This window comes from Acipenser ruthenus, chromosome 12, assembly GCF_902713425.1.
Source record: "Acipenser ruthenus chromosome 12, fAciRut3.2 maternal haplotype, whole genome shotgun sequence".
Taxonomy (NCBI): Eukaryota; Metazoa; Chordata; class Actinopteri; order Acipenseriformes; family Acipenseridae; genus Acipenser; species Acipenser ruthenus.
The window spans coordinates 13,855,178-13,876,235 of record NC_081200.1 but is presented as its reverse complement, the minus strand read 5'-3'; the positions used below and the strand labels follow the sequence as shown (position 1 = coordinate 13,876,235).

The 21,058-nt window shown below is 38.2% G+C and overlaps 1 protein-coding gene across 2 annotated transcripts in view; it reads left to right on the top strand.

The window, feature by feature from the left end:
• LOC117416528 (activated CDC42 kinase 1-like) overlaps window positions 1–21,058 on the top strand; it is a 121,167-nt gene that overhangs the window by 18,881 nt on the left and 81,228 nt on the right. For both annotated transcript variants that reach the window (XM_034027654.3, XM_059034588.1), the window contains exon 2: window positions 10,927–11,129. The gene's annotated coding sequence lies outside the window, so the exon portion shown is untranslated. The remainder of the gene's footprint in view (window positions 1–10,926; window positions 11,130–21,058) is intronic.

The window sequence follows — 21,058 nt, the reverse complement described above, 5'->3', positions numbered from 1 at the left end:
AATGACGGCGAATACAAATGTGTCTGATTATTATGGGAGAGAGGCAGTGCGGTGTGTGCAGGCAACAGCTTCTGTTCATTTAACTGCTGTACAAATACTTCTTTCTCTGATGGAAATCCTAGGCAGACTGCTGGGTTTACATTCAGATCTGGAGTTTTTGATTCATGTTATGTGTTATTGAATATCCAATGCAGGGGTCACTCTTTGTGTTTGTGTTTTATTATTTCCGTTGTGTGTTGGGATTATTTATTGGCTTGTTTTATTTGTAAACAGAAAAAAAGATGCTGTCATGCTCCTGGAAAAGGGGATTTGTGATCGGGTACCAACTTATGCCTTGGCTCCATTACTATAAAGCTGAAATCTGTCCTGGTTGTTGTTTTTTTTTTACATCTGCAGCAGCACGATATACTCACAGTTTGAATTAGGTTGAGTTTGGAATACAGGCTGAGTGAAATCGATGCCGGCCAGTTGCTCTGGTGGAGGAGATTCCATTATGAGCGTCCACATGCAAAAAAGACTTACCTTATGGGTACACTAAAAATAACATAGCAGGGACTACAGTGTTACTGGATGTGCTTTTATGAAAATGAACAAATCAATTATTACTAACAAGGAATATTACAAGAATATTACAAATTCTATCAGAACTGACTTAGTGAAGTTTTTCTATAGTAGTTTGTTAAATTTGACATAACTGATTTAAATGTGCTGCCATTGACTGTAGGTATTTGAATGGAGTCCCTCAATGGTTAACGTAAGCTTAGATCTGTCACAAGCCATTATTATTGGCTATTGTCACAAATTGTTACTGTATGTTGACTCGTGGTGTGAAAACAGAGAAATGTCAAATCTTATAACACTCAAATACTTGGATAACACAATGGTATGAATATTTCATGAAAAAAAAAAAATCTGGCTCAGTTTTCTTCAAGTGGAAGAAATCCACATTCCAAATTGATTTTGAAACCTAACTAGAAATGTTGGAAACTTCATCAGGGTTATAATTATTTTGCCAAGCAGTTATGCACAATACAAGCCAATGGGTTAAGCGCTGTACAATCATTCTGAAACGTAGACCCATCCCCTGTTTTTTGAGAAAATTAAAAAGAAACTACTGTAAATCAGAATCAAAAAGCTTTTAAAGAAGTGTGAATAATATAGTCGCAGACAAAAGTATTGGCAGCCTATTATCATAAACATCTGAAAGCCATAATAAAAGCAAAAGGAAGACACACAAAATACTAAAGCAGGGTTGGCAATACTTTTCTCATGAACGAATACTTTTAAATAGTTTGCTAAGTGCTTGTCCTTAATCTGTTACCTTGAATTATGGTGTAGCATAGTGTCCCAATACTTTTGCCTGCAACTGTAAATTGAAATTAAAGACTCCTTTTTAAAGGTACAGTTTATCTAAAATTAAAACTGTTCCAATTTAAAGATATACTTCATTAAATGTTGTTTTCTCTGGACTGGAATATAACTCTCTACTGTAAGCTTATCAACACGATAAAAGTGAAGAACATATTAATGTAGACTTGACCAAGACTTGACCAAGTAAAATAGGTCTGTATGTTTTCCAAGAACTTCATAATTGAAATTAACTGAACATTTTTTTTTTATCTTAAAAAAGCTTGCTTGCAGAACCTGGAAAACACCTTAAAATGATTAGTTGTCTAAACTTTAAAGAGTTTCTGAAATGTTCTGTACCGCACTAATGGATTTTAATTGTAGCATTCTGAAAAGGAGTTGACATTTCGCTGCACTTAAGTTAATATCCTATTATATGTGTTTTGTATGATTCTGTATTGTTATTTCTGTCTAGATTTGCATTGCTTACTAAATATTTCAGCAAAAATAGCTTGAAAAAGATTTCTTAAGGCAGATTTTTCTATAGTGAGGTGGGCACTGAAGCTTTTGCAATCCTAATATGTTTCCTCAAATCACTTAAAAACATGCAAAATCTGATATTAAACAGGTAGGATATTACATATTAAGAAATGGTTGGGGATATTAAGACTAATTTTAAAATATTCCAGTAAACTATGTAGATGTAGGTAGAATATACTGTATTCAGGTTAAACAAGCCAGCTTGGAACAATTAAAAATAACTTTTAATTGTTTGTTAACATGTTTGTTTCCTGTTTCCTGTTTCCTGTTTTGCGTTTTTTCTAATTTGTGTTGGAATTCTGGAGGGACCTACTGTACAGTCCACAGCTAATGTTTACAACGACCTCTAGAACAGACTATTTTAATAAAAACACCACATAATCAAGTCAGTCTGTCTGTAACGTTTGTGTAGTACAGCATAATCCGTACTAAGCCGATTATGTCTTTTTTCTAAGGGGTGTTTGCCATTCCACAAAGATGAGTGACAATGCGATCTCCTGGTTGTAGTTCCACTCATGTTATGTGGAAATGCAGTTACTGTAGGTTTATGGGCGCAAGGTAGTTTTTTTTTGTATTTGACTCACTTGTTGTTATATACATAGGGGTGTCAATTAAGGGGCTGTACAGTATATGACCCCCTGGTAAATGTCAGTGTTAAGGGCTTTCGAGCATGCAGCACCACACAAGCATGGAACCGCAAAATCAAGTAAGATATTTTTGTTTTCTCATACAAGTATAATCTTTAATACTGCAGAAATGCAAAGGATGATAAGTATGGCAAATTTGTACTATGCAGGCTTGTACCACACTTAAACCATGAGTGCTTGCCATGCCCTTCAATTGGCTGGGTAATTTGTACTACATAGGATGGGTGGGGTTTGCTACAAAGACAGTGAGCAGCGTTAGTTTCTGTGGAAATGGTGATTGCACAAATTACTGCAAATAGAAACGATAGTTTGAAACAGGATAAACAGAGACGATGTTGTAATATCTAACTATTCATTTAAGATGTTAGTTTCTCAGTAAGTGTGCTGTTTATTTTTGGGAAAAAACAATGGAGTGTTATTTTTTGCAATTTTTTGTAAAGCAGCAATAATTCAGACAGTGCACATTAAGTGTCTGGTTGGCTTGTTTATAGTCAGAGGTCGCGCTTGCTTTTCTTTTCATGCGTTCCTGAAACGCACATGCCCAAAATTTTGCGTCCCATCCATCAAATATACATTTTAACACAAAGGCTAATAAACTCCAGGGATGTGCATTTTGGTACATTTTTATGAACTTTTAAACTCTATGGCATGTAGTAGATTTAAAAATCTCTGTCTGTGTATAGATATGCATATAAACACAGACACACTGTTTTTGTTATATATTCTAGCAGTAGACCGTTCGCAATGACAACGAGACAGGATTCTAAGCACTGTTTGTTGCCTTCATCTACGTGTGTTTTAATATTTTTCTGCATTCCAATAACAGCAACAGCATCGCCATGTCTTTTAAGCGAAGATTCTTGAAAAACTGTACACCCGTGTGTATGTTTTTTTGCCTAGCAGCTCTTTCACACAAGGTACATCTTGCCATCTCGATAAGCCACAGATACTTCATCTCCCATTCAAAATTATAAGAACATATTTTTGTTTGCGTTTTTGTGCATTACTACTGCTTGCAACTGCTTCAGTCACTGTGGCTGAGATGCAGATTAGCAGTCTTCATCATGAGAATCCCCTGAAGATGCTGACTGCTTAGCAAAAAAAACTTCCAATTGACAACTGATTGACAACTGACTTGCTGTCAGTGTATACTCTGCACTAGGTATTCATTTTTATGCTTAAAAAAATGTGTAAGGGCATCCCTGTTAAACTAGTGCAGAAAATAACAAAAGCACAATGTTAAATTAGGCGACTGCAAAAATGAAATGCGAGTTAAAAGTAGGATCTGGGATGAACAATTCACGTAATTTGTCAGCTCTGTTTGAAATAAAATTAAAGGGACCAGAATTAGGCTCAGTCAAGATATGAAGCTAAAAGCAAAGATTGTTTTGCAATTAACAGCTTTTTCTGAGTTTAATTATGAAACAGAATCAGTGTGTGTGTTTTGCATTTACTTTTACCAAAATACTTGTTTTATTTCTTAGCATTATGGACCTCTGTTAATATGGGGCATAACACATTATTTTAAAATAAAATGCAGTGCATGGTGGGATACTATCGTATTAATTTCCAATGTTCGTTGCGTTGCTTGGAACTGTAACTGAACTATTCTAATAGCATTAGTGTGTGTACGCATTACGCCCGACTAAACATGAAACTGTACTTCAGTGTGGACGCTAAAGTTTGTGCTGGATTAATTAAAACGTTTTTGACTACGGTTCTCGAGATCGGTTATGTAGTGTGGACAGGGCCTAAAAGTAAATATCCTTAATATTGCTGGCAAAGCCAAATATGAGGCTGCCACCTACAGGACTGGAGTGTACCTTAATCAATGCTGTTATTTTGCAGAACTGTTTTTTTAAAACAAGCAAGTATTTTACGGTCATTGCTGCCGTGTAATAGATTACCACGAATATGCATGTCTGCGTCCCTTTCCATTCTGTGCGTCCCGTGAACGCAAGACAAAATATATTTCCGTTAAAATTTGGCGTTAACATGACCTCTGTTATAGTACAATTTGTACTGAATTGTATACTCTTGTTTACTTTATTACAGGGTGCAATGATCAGGCAACTCTACTGTTTGTGTGCGAGTGACTGGAGAGGTTCAATCCCTGTGAGCTAACTGGGGAAGTGACCTGTGCCAAAGCAAAACCATGGCACTCATTGTACAGCATTACATTATTTTTTACTATCAGGCAGATACATTGAACTAGCTTCACAGCTGATGAGTGATATAGGAAAGTGTGGGTATTGTTCAGTCTCTCACTTTGAACAGGCTTGAAAGCAGCATCAAACAGATTGAAATCTTGCTCATGTTTTTGCTCCTTCTTTAAATGCTGCAGTGGAGTAGAAAGAGTGGACTGTGTAGAGTGTATTGTATAACAGCACCTACTGTAAGATGACTTAACTAATTAGAGGTGTATGGCACAATATATATATATATATATATATATATATATATATATATATATATATATATATATATATATATATATTTTAAAGCTCAAAGTATTCATTTTACCAGAACTCCCTGTTGGAACTGCAGTCTTATTACCGGTGTGCATAGTTGTACTTTATCCAGTGTCTGTCATACATTTGACAGTATGGGTAAGTGTTTAGCTTATGTACTTAAAACAGGAACTTTGATTCAGTGAATATGCCTGTCCTTCCTTCAGGCATATAAGAATGATTTATGTGGCGAGCGACATGAAGACAAGCGTTTTTCTTCTCTGAAGGAGCAAGGCCAGCCTTTCACTGTTCTGACATAATGTTTGTATTTGGGTTTGGAACACAAACTACAGCAGGAAGTCTACAGAGATTGCACTGAGGCAAGTCTAAGAAATTGTGTACCGTCCTGACAAAAGCGGCTTTGTTTTATGAAGGAGCTGTATCCAATTTCGAGTGTCTGTCTGTGCTTGAGGTGGGTGTGTGGATTGAATCGCCCCAATTCAGCAGCACAGCTAGGACATTCCTATGAGACACTGGAGTCCCAAGCGGCCATTGCCTGGAAGTAATGCTTTTCAAGGGGATTTGTAAGTAGGTGGCTCTGGCTAGTTTACCAAGCTAATGACACATATGGAAAGACTGATGTCAACGATTTCTTTTGAAAAACAATTATAAACCCAGGATTCTGATTTCCCTCACTGGGAAATTGCAGTGCTGAACTGGATTTTAACGGTTTGAGGTTTTCAAATTTAAATTACTCTGCATGTCTGAAAGTTATGCGGTTGTCTGTTTATGACTTTTCCTAAATACATGTATTAAATACCCTGACAGTGTTTGAAAGGCAAGATCACGAAAATAAGGAAGTTGTAATACCGCCTACCTAGAAACGCCAAAGCAGTCATTTTGACTGCCTTTTACAATACATGTTTTGTAAAAGGAATAAGTAGAAAGTGTGTTAAAATAACCATAGATACACATTGCAGAGTATGAAGCTGCAAGTATTGTGACATTTTTCAGTATTAATATATTAGCCTTCTTGGTGGGCTTTTACATAGACAAATACACATTCTATTTAAAACAGACTGTCTTAAGCAACACTGCTCAATAAGCTGCTTCAAGTCTTAGTTTTACAAAGTTGTGGTGTCCATGCATACTGTACACCATGTGCACTTCAAATACTCCTTAGGGACTGTTTCATACATACATACATACATACATACATACAGTGCCTATAGAAAGTCTACACCCCCTTTCAAAATGTTCACCTTTTGTTGCCTTATAGCCTGGAATTAAAAGTTGTTTTTTTTTCATTTATCTACACATCCTACCCCACAACTTCCAAGTGAAAAAAATATTCTAGAAATTTGTAGAAAATCAATTAAAAATAAAAATGGAAATAGCTTGGTTGGATAAGTGTGCACCCCTCTTGTAATAGCAATCCTAAATTAGCTCAGGCATAACCAATCGCCTTAAAAATCACACACCAAGTTAAGTGGCCTCCACCTGTGTTAAATTGTAGTGATTCACATGATTTCAGGATAAATTCAGCAGTTCCTGTAGGTTCCCTCTGCTGGGTAGTGCATTTCAAAGCAAAGACTCAACCATGAGCACTAAGGTGCTTTCAAAAGAACTCCGGGACAAAGTTGTTGAAAGGCACAGATCAGGGGATGGGTATAAAGAAATATCAAAGGCCTTGAATATCCCTTGGAGCATGGTCAAGACGATTATTAAGAAGTGGAAGGTGTATGGCACCACCAAGAACCTGCCTAAATCAGGCCGTCCCTTCAAACTGGATGACCGAGCAAGAAGGAGACTGATCAGAGAGGCTACCAAGAGGCCAATGGCAACTTTGCAAGAGCTACAGGCGTTTATGGCCAAGACTGGTCAAAGTGTGCATGTGACAACAATATCCCAAGCATTCCACAAATCTGGCCTGTATGGTAGGGTGGCAAGAAGGAAGACATTACTCAAGAAAGCCCACCTTGAATCCCGTTTGAAGTATGCAAAAAAACACTCGGGGGGGGGGGGGGGGGGGGGGATTCTGTAGCCATGTGGCAAAAAGTTTTGTGGTCTGACGAAGGTGCTTCCACCAAGTATTAATTCAGGGGGGTGGAGACTTATCCAATTATGATCTTTCAGTTTTGTATTTTTAATATATAAATTTTTTCTCAAAAACTTTTTTCCCCTTAAAAGTGTGGAGTATGGTGTGTAGATAAGTGGAAAAAAATCCTCATTTAAATGCATGAAACTAAGGCACTGACACAACAAAATGTTAAAAAAAGTTCAAGGGGATGTAGACTTTCTATAGGCACTGTATATATATTGTGACAGATTACCTTCTTATCGCAGGTTTTCCTTCTTCAGATAAACACTTGACAACCAGGATGCGAGAAAACGCAGTAGTGTGAGCTTATTATTTACATTAACAAAAGAAAACAAAACCTAACCCGATCTCGGGTCCTATCTAAACAAATGCTTTCCCTAACTAATAACGAGGCAGGCTATGCCTGTTTCCTTGTCAGCAAAAACAAATCAAAATCCAGAGTTGTAATCCAAATACCTGTTTCAATGTGTTTGTTTACCAGCAATTCAACAACAAATAATTTTCTCCGCTCACTCTCTCACTCGCCAACCAAACTCCTTACATTCTCCTCAACCAAACACTCACAAACACAGACATTTTAAATGGTAACCAATTACATTGTAAACAATATACTCTCTCTCTCTCTCTCTCTCTCTCTCTCTCTCTCTCTCTCTCTCTCTCTCTCTCTCTCTCTCTCTCTCTCTCTCTCTCTCTCTCTCTCTCTCTCTCTCTCTCTATATATATATATATATATATATATATATATATATATATATATATATATATATATATATTTGCTCTGTACTCTACTAAACTGTAGTATACAGTGCCATTAAATTAGGGACCAACTCGAGCAATGAAAAGATAAAACTAGCATTCAGAAACTCTTATTTAAACTAAAAGATACTGTTCAAAGAACAATAAGACCAAATTAATAACCTAATGCTTTTAGGGGATGGTGGTAACTCTGAGTTTAGTCGACAACTGTGAGCTCTTTTCTACATACAGGTTTGTAACGGATGGAGAATTACGTGCACATTTAAAAATAAACTTCTTTTATGCTGTTTGGCACTGGGGAGATTTTTGAAAGCAGATAAAAATGAGTGTTTAATGTCAAATACAGACCTGATTTCATATACAAACAGTGGGAGAGAGACGCTCATCATGCTGGGGGGAATCGTCAAACATCTTTTCCTTGAACAAACAGCAGAAGCCATTCCAGTCTGTGGTTGTTGAATGCTAGTGGTATTTGATTGCAGATTGGGCAGACAGGGAATGCATCACTTTAATTTACAAACCACAGTAAAAAGCTGGGAAGTGGTTTAATATTGGACTGCAAAACAATTCAGCTGTGTAGGCGCAATAATGGAGTGGAGTTATGAAGGGCAGCTCAGTTGGGTATAGAGAACACTGGATGGACAATCAAATAAATAATGCATTATTTCTGAGTATTCTTAAAACTGCAAAGGAAATTCGATTTTTACATGCTGAGTACATCCAGTGAAATAAATGCTTTAGCTCAAAGTTTGCGCTGACCCTGAATATCTACACAGAGTTCAAACTACCTAGTATAGCCTATAGGTAACTAACGTTTTGTTATACATGATTCCCTTTTTGGAAGGCTTCCATCCATACATTGAGGGAAGGAGGGTGTTTTGGATTTATAGTTTCTTAACTAACATAAAGAATTGAATTAATCCTTGAATTAATGCTTGACCATTCCCTCCATAAATATATACGCTACTTCAGTACTTCCAGGGTTTTCTGCCATTGCAATGTATTTTATATGCTTTGGCTGAGATATAGTTCCCTCAAGTAATTCTTGACCAAAGCATATACATGTATAAAATGCATTGGGTTTTGTGTTACAATTTTTATGTATTCCCTTTTTGGGATTTTCAGTTTTTTTGTTATCGCTGCCCAAATTGCAGTGTTTTATCTGAACATTTTTTTACCGTTCAAAATATGAATCTTTAGGAAATTATGAATGCTATAGTAGCCCTATAGACAAGCAGCTAAAATATGTCCCCACCAAAGCCCTCCAAAGTTTAGCTTTTAACTGACAGGGAAAGAGGTGGGCTTTGGAGTAGGGTTGGCCGTGCTCCGGCTTTGCTAGCTCCAGCTCCTGACTGGCTCCAGAGCTGATGGTGAGCCCCTGCTCCAGCTCCAGGCTGGTTCCAGAGCTGATGGTGAGCCCCTGCTCCAGCTTCAGGCTGGTTCCAGAGCTGATGGAGACCCCCTGCTCCAGCTCCAGGCTGGCTCCAGAGCTGATAAAGAGCCCCTGCTCCAGCTCCAGGTTGGCTCCAGAGCTGATGGAGAGCCCCTGCTCCAGCTCCAGGCTGGCTCCAGAGCTGATGGAGAGCCTCTGCTCCAGCTCCAGGCTGGCTCCAGAGCTGATGGAGAGCCCCTGCTCACACTGTAGGCTGGCTCCAGAGCTGATGGAGAGCCCCTGCTCACGCTGTAGGCTGGCTCCAGAGCTGATGGAGAGCCCCTGCTCACGCTCTAGGCTGGCTCCAGAGCTGATGGAGAGCCCCAGCTCCAGCTCCAGGCTGGCTCCAGAGCTGATGGAGAGCCCCTGCTCACGCTCTAGGCTGGCTCCAGAGCTGATGGAGAGCCCCTGCTCACGCTGTAGGCTGGCTGCAGAGCTGATGGAGAGCCCCTGCTCACGCTCTAGGCTGGCTCCAGAGCTGATGGAGAGCCCCTGCTCACGCTCTAGGCTGGCTCCAGAGCTGATGGAGAGCCCCTGCTCTCTCCAGGCTGGCTCCAGAGCTGATGGAGACCCTCTGCTCCAGCTCCAGGCTGGCTCCATACCTGTCCATAAAGTAGTGCTTCCCAAAGCAACACATCCAGAAATGCTAAATAATGTTAAATATGTAACACATTTTGCTAGTTAACATTTGTTACACAAACAGAAATACTCATTAATGTCACAGGCTACTTACAAATTTAATTTTAAATGATGTATTTGTTGCTAATATATATTACAGCAATATTCACATTCCCTTATCTAGCGCCACTGTCGAATAGATCTGATTTACTTATTAATATAAATTATACTTACAAAATTATTTTAAATTATTTATTTTTTGTTAGGCTAATATTCACATTCTCTTATCTAACATCATGCTTTCAAAGACATCCAATCTACTCATTTATATAAATTATACTTACAAAATTCATTTAAAATTATTTATTGTTTGTTAATATGTCCGATCAACTTATTTCCTAGGCTCGATCCACTTATTTCCAGCCTAAGCTCGTACTTTAGAAACAATGGAACCTCGTCTTTAAATTCTAGAGCTTGATCAACTAATTTCCCGATCAACTTATTTCCTAGGACACCAGAATACATGATTCTAGTTGATAATTTTGGACGACTCCTTACATCAATATTATGTACATTTAAAGTACTTCTGTATTTACATTTAGTTATTTGATATACTTATTTATTTTGTTCATTCAAATGTTTGAACTGAATTCAGGAAGGATTTTTTTAAATGTGAAAAGCAGGAAATAGTTGAGCTGCTCCGGAACCTCAGCTCCGGCTCCATGCTCCGAGCCGCTCCAGTACCCTCAGCAAATTTTACCTTATTTGCAAAGCCTCAACGGGTGCTTTTCGGGATAAAATCACATTAGTGCTGTAATGCACTTCCTGTCCCTGTGAGTCACACTCAACTTCAGGCATTACTGACTGGGAGAGGCTGTTTAAATACTGCTTGATCCTGTAGCTGCCTCTGTTGTCATTAGGAAGTCTACTCTGTACACAATGATATCACAAATACACAACATCTGCTAATTTGTACACTTTATATTCTGGTCTGATTTCAATATTATAATAAACATATTTATTTTTTCTATTCAGACTTCTTCATGGACTGGGATATCCATATCACCTTGACAGACTGACACTGGAGACAATGGAGTTGCAATAGACCACAATGGATTGATCGGTGGACTTGGATCCTGACCTGTTGATGAACTTTAAATTGACAGAAATACTGCGAATTTGCAAGACGGGTTTTGCATCTGGTTTGATTACGAGACTGTCGAAGAGCTCGGAGGCTGGTAAGTGACCTGCCATTATTAGCAATTTGATTGTGGAACACAACAGCTTCAGTTGTGAAGGGTGAGCAAACAATAGTAGATATTCTCAGTTATGCTCTATATAATACAATCAATACGCTCAAGCCCTACAGTGATGCAAGAGTCTTTGACAGTCATTGTGAGTCAGAGCCTGGTGAAAGCATTAATGTTGTTGACATAGAGCTGCTATTGATTTGTACTCTATGTATGCCATGCTTGTATGCATTTACTGTACCATTGATTTGGTCAGAAGAGTAAATTCCCTTCAAGAGCCATAGGAGAAATGTGCAGTAGAGGGTGATTTTTAAAAACAACAATACAATTTTGCTTGAGCCACTGAAGATGTGCTTTTTCCATGGCAATCCATAGTAAACATCCATAAGGGTGTACTATTCTACTTTATTAAACATCACATGGTGTTTGTTGGCTTTCCAGTTTGTTTTTGCAATGACCTGTGTGGGACTGTGTCCTGGATGATTCTTTAATTATGCTGTGTCTTATTCAGCATTTGTTTTATAACTAGATAAATATTAGGCCTGTTACGTGGTTATCTTTCCTGATGTATTTACTTTTTTGCTGTGAGAGGAGCTGCAGCTTTCTCCAGGAGACGAGACGCTTCAGCTTTGCTTCAGCCCCACTCCGGCAGCCGAACCTGGGGCGAGCCCATTCCCTCTTCCCCTCTCCCGACCCGCTCTCCTTCTCACACTTGGTTTGCTTGTCTGTTGCTTCAAACTGAACTCCTGACCGCCGTTTAGCTAGGCTATTTCTAGTTTAAAAACTGCTAATTAAAATGATCCATGAGTGGGAATGTTACTTTTTTTTTTTTTTTGTATATATATAAATATAGCATTGATTACATGGTGCTTTATGCATAGTTAATTCACAGAAAGTTACATTTTTGCTTCGCTATATGTGAATTATAGAGAGTGAGTTATTTTATTTTTGTATTTTAGTCAGATGTGTGTTGTTATGTGTCCCGCAGCCCCCCCCGCCCCCTCCCCCCTTTATAGCACTCTTTGGTTATAATGCTCATATTGTGTGTCCTCCAAGACCCGCGTTATAGTGAGGGAGCACTGTATACCTTTTAGTGTTTTAGAGAAGAACTTGAGGCAATGTAGGGATGATTATGTAGTCTACTCCCCTTTTAACGTATAATTAATTACTTTAGAGACGATTCTGGGATTTTTTATTAAAAGTAAAGAAACCTGAATTGCACAAGGAGATTGGTGCCTTCACTTTTCTGATGTGATCACCTTTATCCCATAACATTTAACCACAGTTGTTCAATTGACACTTTCCTGTTACAGAAGCCACTGTGTGATGACTGCTCAGTCAACAAAAGTGACTGGCCCCTATTATTATTATTATTATAATTATTATTATTATTATTATTATTATTATTATTATTATTATGCAGAAAACAATTCAAAAAGCATCCCAGACATGCATGGTTTAACGTCTAAATAGACCCCAGTGCTAATTTTGCATAATTTTTGCAACAGTTCCAGCACTAGCAAGAGACATCTAGAGTGCATGTACAGTAGGATGTCTTAAATCAATTTCCCACGTTATTTGTTCATGACATCAACGCTTTGTTTTCTCTAAAGATTAAGTAGCTTCAAATGTACTGCCCCCTTTCCTTTTGTAGACTGCTGTGCACTAGATGGCGCTGGCACTTACTAATACAAAGACACTGTCGCTGCTCTAGCCCAACATTGCATATGTCTATGGCAGGCAACTATATGGCCCATAGTACTGTACAGTGCACTTAGAGAAAAATGTGATCCAGTCTGACTGTTCGGCTGCTGGGTTGATCGAATAGGGGACATGCCATCAGAGGAAGTGTAGCTATTTATAAACTCAGGAGTGTGGAGCGAGTCGCCCAAGATAGCAACCGTCTGCTTGGATTGGAGTGTTGTTCCAAGTGCCTGGAGTTCTTTTAACTACGACTGGCAGCCTGCGAGGGCAACAAGGTAATGAGCCAGGAGGAAGGAACTAGGGGGGTTAACCTTTTATATCCCCTCCACTTGGTGCTATTGAGATCATGGCATGACCCTGACAGTGTGTGGAAAATGGAAATACTAGCAGACAGAGTTCCTGTTTCTTTTGCTTCATGCAGAGTATGTATTGGTGTGTATATACTTGTTTTACATAGCAAATTCCTGTCTGATGTCCTCCAAAGTGCGGGTTCTGACTTTTAGTTTTGCTTTACAATTTTAGATTTAATTTGGTTGTGAGGGGTTGACCACACACTGTCAACAGGGTGTTGGGACACAATGGGCAGACACAGAGCTTAGCAAGTTGTTCAGATTGTTCTGAAGCGACAAATAGCCATTCCTCATATTTAAAGTGTTGTTGCAAGGCTGTTACATTTGTTTATCTTAGACAATCTAAATCTTTGGATTTAAAAATTTCTCTTGCAAATAAAATGGGTCTATATCACTAGATAATAATTATAGGAAAAATCTTTTGTAGCAAAAGTTTTGCTTTTGTGGATGAGGAAAAAAGTTACAAGAAATAGATATCTACAATTATTTATTTTAGCTTTTTCTTTTTTTTTTTTGCAAAACTCCAAAAATGTAATTCAGAAGTATTCATACCCTGACAGGGAAAATTAAATTAATAGCTAGTTGAGGTACCTTTTAGCAATAATAACCTCTTAAACGATTAGGATATTTGTCGGTGAGCTTTTCGCATGATTCTTTAGTGATTTTTGACCATTCTTTGACACACAATTGTGTCAGTTCATTCAAATTCCGAGGACTTCTCTGGTGCACAACCTGCTTTAACTCATACCAAAGATTTTCAATCAGATTTAGATCGGGACTTTGACTAGTCCATTCCAGAACCTTGATTTTATTCTATAACCATTCTGAAGTAGATTTTGATGTGTGCTTTGAATCGTTGTTGTGTTGGAACGTCCAGTTGCACTTTAAACCAAGTTTTGTAGCAGAGGGTTTCAGATCTTTTGGTATGCTATGGAATCCATTTTACCATGTATTGGAACTAAATTTCCTGTACCATTAGAGGACAAACAGCCCCATAGAAGGATATTACCACCTCCATGCTTGACAGTAGGTATGGTGTTCTTTTCTTTGTACGCCTCACCAGACTTTCTCCAAACCTAACGACTATCAGCTTGACCAAATAGCTTGATTTTTGTTTCATCACTCCACAAAACCTTTGAGCAGAACTCATATACATCATTCAAATGCTGTTCTTGCAAACTTCATGCGATTGTCCTTGTGACATTTTCCTAAGTGGCCTTTCCCTTGGCCTGCGACCATTGACAGACCTTCAGCATGCAATACTCAACCTATGGTTGAAATGGAAACCTCAGTCCCACTTGTACCCAATTCACTTTGAATATCTTTGGCAGTCAATCTCGGATTGTTATTAACCTTCCTCACAATTCTTCTACTTGTTCTTGGTGAAGGAACCTTCTTTCTTCCAGACTGAGGGAGCATTGTGACAGTACTTCTTTATAATAGAAACAGTTAAAATTGGGATACTCAAATGCTTGGAAAGAATGTTCACCTACTACAATCCAGCATTTTCTAGATTTTTCTAGAATAAGGTTCTGTATTATCATATTGAAATTTCAAGCACCTTGTAGGCAATACTATCATAGCATCAAAGGGTATGAATACTTCTGAATTCGCATTTTTGGAGTTTTGCAAAAAAACTGCTGAAATAAATAATTGTAACCTTTTTTTTCCTCATCCACAAAAGCAAAACTTTTGCTACAAAAGATTTTTCCTAAAATTATTTTTTTTTTGAGACATTTCGAGAAATTATAAATTTCCATTGGGGTATGTAAACTTTTGACTACAACTGTATGTGGCACTTTTCATCCACACAGGATCATATTCGTAATTGCCTTTAAGAAGTATTTATCGGCATGTATTAAATAGATCCATTCATTGATGTGTTGGTTTCAGTTACAGCCTCGGTACAGCAATACGGCACTACAAATGTTAGCACCCTGGATAAGAGGGAAATTAGCTTCCAGTCCACTTATAAAACACTCAAAGCGGAGGTTAACTGTCCTTGAGCAGCACTCCATTGTGAAGGTGAGGAAAGGGCAACTTTTCTTGTTTTGAAATCAAGACATTACGAATGCCTATACAGCACATAATGGTTTTAATGAATTTTTGCCCAAATTACCGGTTTTACCTAAGTGTGCTTCCATGGACCAGATAAACTACATAACTGAGTGCTGTATCCCTCAGCCTTGCACCTCAGCCAGGGTTTACATAGAAATGTGTTGGAAGTTGTAAAGGCGGTTCAAGTAATTTACTGTGAAACATGGTCTCGACACCGTTTTCCAACATCCTTTGCATCATTTGTTAACAATTTTCAGTTCACACAAAACAAAAACAGAAAATGAAGGAGACTAATAAACTATGACGTGTCCGGCAGCAAATTTAAGAATGTCTTTTGGAATGAGTAATCGCCAGTATAGAGGGGAGAGTATGAGGGAAGTGAAAAGTAAGACCAGTTCTAGGAGTGCAATGAAAGGTTGATTGTGCTGAGGAATAATGTACTTTATGATGAACACTACCAACTACTATTGTATAGGAGCTGAAAAATGCTAGGAGGCTGATTAGTTCATTGCTTTGTGCCCTGGAATCTGGTGGTTTTTATGACTGTCCGGTTTTTTAAAAAGCCTTTGCTGACATCTTAATCCAATTGAGAATTATTTGATCTTTGCCAACACCCAAATGCACATAACAGACTGTATAGGAGATATATAGAAGGGAAAAGGTGTCTGCACATGAGTACTGGTTCCAGTTTGGTGACTTTGGGTGAGAATAGTATTACATGAATATATAGACTATAGTGGGTGTGTACGATGGCCACTCTGACCTTAAGGTCATTTCCATCTGATAGAAAGACATTTTAGATGGCTGCATCAAATCAATATCAAGGTCTACTAATATATTATAGGCTGCTCGGGGTCTTTCAGCCAATCAGAGTGCATGTTTCACCTTCTATATTCCACCACATGTTCACTGTTCTATAATCCTGTATTATATTGTATTTTTCAAAATGTTGGTATTTAAATAACTTTTATTTTTCAAAATGTAAAACAAAAATTACTTTAAAATATATATTTATCAGAAGCTGAGATTATGAGCACAGTGTAGTAGACTGTAATGACTTTAAGTCCTATTCTACTACAGAATTGAATTTGGCACACCACTTTGGTCTCACAGTCACTTGTATTCAGAAAAACCATACATTGCATTGAGACTAAAAATATAAAGAATATGTCTCCCGATTTGTGCAAATGCCATTGCTTTGGCGAACTCCATTTACGATTGGTCTCACTAAAATGATGCAGTTAGTGGAGTAGGATGCAGTAAACTGAAGTTCATTTTAAGTCTGGGTATCCTGTGTTACATTCGATCAGGTATTAAAAATGCCTCAGTCTCTGCGAGTGCTGTTGATTGAACTGAACGATTTTCAGTTTCTGGTCGCAACAAAATCCTGGCCTGTTTAATAACATTTGAGATTGGTATATCCTGAAGATGTGAACTAGTGAAACTCTCCCATGGCTTTCTTTACCTGCCCTGGGTCAATTCTCATGTACAGGTGTGGTTACTTTAACTTGCCTTGAAAACTCAAAAGAGTTCAGCCTGACTGATCCATCCCACTAAGTGACTTTCCTTCCTAGCCTGCCAGAGTGAAAAGCCCACTGCAGTTCTCACTATTGGTCCCTTGCCAAAATGAGCTCTGAAAGGATGCGAGCTCTCGATCCTTTAACTGGGAATCCCTTGGCTTGAGGTAGTACTTTTTCACTTCCTTGTTCACTGTTTTTTGGAGGGTCTAGATGCATGGTAACAGAAAACAAATACATATGGATCAGGTTTAGCAAGCTATTGCCAGAGTGCAAAGTTTACACCTATTTCTTTATAAATGGCCATATAGAAATAATCGACAAGTGCACACGTAAGCTGTACAGTTGGCCTCTTGTGGAATTTCACACACACAAAAAAAAATCCTTAGTAAATGTGATGAAGTGAATAGGATATAGACCATAGTAGATACCATCCTCTGTGGTTGCACCCCTTTACAACAGTGGCAGTATACTGTAGTAGCAATCATATCAGTTACAGTGCAAAAAAAAAATTGTGTTAAAAAATCCTGGGTGGAGAAAAGAATGAAACTGGAAAGGAAAAAGGTCTGTGTTATTCTCAAAGTGGTATGGAGGAGGAAGGGTGGACGGCTGTGTACATTAAATCGTTAAATAATTAATGTGGTTCCACCCTGCTCCCCACAGGTTTTGCAGTTCCTGTGGCTCTTGGTACTTTTAGCTGACTTGGCTTGAGTGTACAGAAAGTCCACATTGTTGTACTGAAACCTCATGCGTCGCATAGAAGCACCTGCCATACCACTGTCAATAGGGTGCAGGGGCACCATGGACAATGTGAGTGTAATCCATTCAGTACTATTTAATAATTTCCCCAAGTTGGGCGAATCTCCAGTGTTTTCCAGAATGGCAGTGTGACGGGGTATGCCCCACCCTTATGTTTATTTGTAATGTTGTATTATTATTATTATTATTATTATTATTATTATTATTATTATTATTATTATTATTATTATTATTATTATTATTATTAGTGTAGGTGTGTGGCAGCACGGCAGGGTGAAAGCCCTGCCAGAGCATTGGTGTGTGTTGTGTGGAGGAGTATTGGGTGGCAGGGAGCGAGTTAAAATCCTCCCTGCAAAGACACATGGGAATGTGGCTGGAGCAGTCTATTAAATACATGTTAAAATGATTAATTAAGGCTCCAGCTACAGGGGTATAAACTAGGTGTTCACGGGTGGTAGTGGGGAATGAGAGCGGAGAGTTTATGTAGCCGTGTTTGAAAGCGGTGGCTCAGACTACAACAGCAGAGTTAAAAACATACATGTTTATAATGTTTTGTTCAACTGTTTGTTTTGACCACCATGCCACTGTTTGTATGTTCCTGTGTTTTGTTTGTTCCTGTCTTTTGTTTGTTTGTTTTATTATTTATAACTAAGGTGCGCAAAAGCGTGTTTAAACCTGCAGCTTTCTTGTGTCTGAGTCTCCTTCCTGGTAGAAACAGCTTGCCAGTGATGTCAGCGCCAGAGGCAGATCAAATAAGGACATATTTCCATTCACATTTAACACTGGAACAATGCTGTGTGAATATTGCTCATTGTGAGAGGGTTTTCTACATACATGTAGGTATTTCTAATGTATTCCCAATGCTATTACTTAAGTTCTACTGTAGCGGTCGGATTAGGAAAGACGTCAGTAATCCTGATTATCTGCATCCTGTGATCAGAATTCCATGAAGCCATTTGCAGGGGTGGAATTCATTCCAATTTCTTCCATGTTGTGGTAATTTGGTCAATCATTATTATACAGTTCAAGCCAGTTGCAGGCTTGCAGTGTTATGGTGTACTGTATAGAAACATAAATACACAACATAAACTGATATCTACGTTATTAGGCTGTTGTTAAATGAATGCCCTACTGTTATCATAATGTTTGGTGGTGTGACTTGTATGATGTTTAAACTATATGAATCTGTTGTTGAAAATTGTAATTATGGGCTGCCACCTGGTGGCTTTAGGTATGTCATAGCAGAAAGGATTTTGATGTGATTTTTCTGTATACTGTATTGTAACATAAATTAACAGAAGAGGGGGCTTTACTACACATTCTTGGTGCAGCTTTTCATATGGTCAACTCAAAGAGAGCTTCCCACCTCAAGATTTTGATTTTGCTTATATTTTGTGTCGTGGAAGATCTGCATACAGAAAGTCAGTTAAATTATGAGCTCATCTAAGCAATTTGAAAGTGATATCTCTTCTACTTTAGAAGGACCATGCACTTAGAACCACAATTTGTTTAAATTTTAAGGTCCCCAGCAACGCAGAAATACTAAAGCGGTGGTACTTATTTTGCATGAATTCTACAGAAGACCTCCCTGACTATCTGTACAGAAGCATTCATAGGGCTACTCGCAATCTAAATGTCATACTCAAAATCACTCCAAAATGAGACGCGTTTCAACCCCCCCCCCCAAAAAAAATAAATAAAATAATTGGCTGTATCTCAGAAAATCTTATTGAGCTTAAATATTTGGCCTGGTTTCATACCTGACCTTTATCTTCCACTACACAAAATATAAGCAAAATCTAAATTGAGGCAGGGATTTTCTTGGATTTTGGTTGATTTGACACGGAATGACCCATACATCTTACCTGCCATACCCTTCCTCACCATGTAGGTCTGCTGTGTGCAGCTTTGAAAGTAGAACATGTTATAGGAAAGAGAAATTTGGCTGGCAACATACTAGGTTGAAAAAAAGCTTCCAGGTAGCGTTACTTCCAGAAGGTACTGCTTGACTTACCTTACTGTGGTACTAATAGTATATTTTTTTTTTTTTGAATATATATATATATAGAAATGTAGTGTGCCCAGTTATTTTACCACCTTCAACTGCGCATCCAAGCCAGTTGTTTCTTTACACACAGGGGCTCTACAGTGTATGTTGTTAACTACTGACCCCTAGGTGTTTATTTGAGTTTACTGGGTGCCTGGCTGGTAAGGTCTGCTGTACAGTGAGAAGATAACCTGTGGGAGTGCTAGATCCAATGTGACTCTCCCTTTAAAATCCCCACTGAAGATCGGCAACTTCGCACAAGGACACGAACCGGCGCTGACTGTACGAATCACCCCGCACACCACAAAATGAAGGGAATGCAGTAACCTGTTAACAAGACATCTTATTATTAAGCAGTTCTCAATCTGCAACCCAGAAAGCCAGGACGGGGCAGTTTGCTAATAATCTATCACAGAGCATAGGGATATCCTATTGTATTTCTATTTATAAGCAGCTCATCCAGTCTTTTCCTAGAAAGTGAGCTGTGTGAAGATTAAGGTGTGGAGATTTTGTTACTGACAGTGTTGTCTAGCAGATAAACTTTCTAGTTAAAAGAAAACAGAAAAGCCTTTCATGGAACAAATGATAAGAAGGGATGTTTCTTATAATATTTTTTGTAAATGTACTCTGGATAGTGTGCTGTAGCCATATTCTGAATGACAAGTGCACTGGAGCACATAGGGGGCATTGCATACTGGAGTAAGTACTGTTAGCATGTATTATTTAATGGCTGTACATTCAGTATTTCCCTCTTGCTTTTTAATAATATCTGAATTGAGAAATACAAATTACATTGTTTTACTATAGTAACAGCTAACGGTCATTCAGTGATCCTTAACACATCCCACCCCACTGGAAAATGTGGCTCAAGTGCTGCAGTAAAGCAGGGTCATAAAGCAGCTACTGTATAGAAATTGAAAGCACTGCAGTTTTGATTGGAATCCGTGCCAGTCGTGAGGAGAGGAACGTGGCTTTGAGACCCCTTTCTTCTTAGCATGGTGAAAGAAGATTACAGCTCACAGAAAGAAACAGAGTTTGCCAGCCAGATCAATGTTAACATAACCTAATTTGTTTAAAGTGATTTACATAATTTACATTCTGCATATTTGCCAGTATAAGAAAACTGCCTGTCTTACTGTACTTACTGTTTTATTTTTATTTATTTATTTCTTAGCAGACGCCCTTATCCAGGGCGACTTACAATCGTAAGCAAATACATTTCAAGTGTTACAATACAAGTAATACAATAAGAGCAAGAAATACAATAACTTTTGTTCAAGCAAAGTACAAGTGTGACAAACCACAATTCAATAATACAGCAGATAATAGTGATAGTTACATCAGGATATGATTAAATACAAAATACTACAGGTTAAACACTTGGCAGATTACAGTATTCTGAAGTACAGGATTAAATGCAGTAAAATAGGGGGCAGATAAGAGCAAAATAAAGCACATTTAAATGAAGGGTGATAGTGTCCC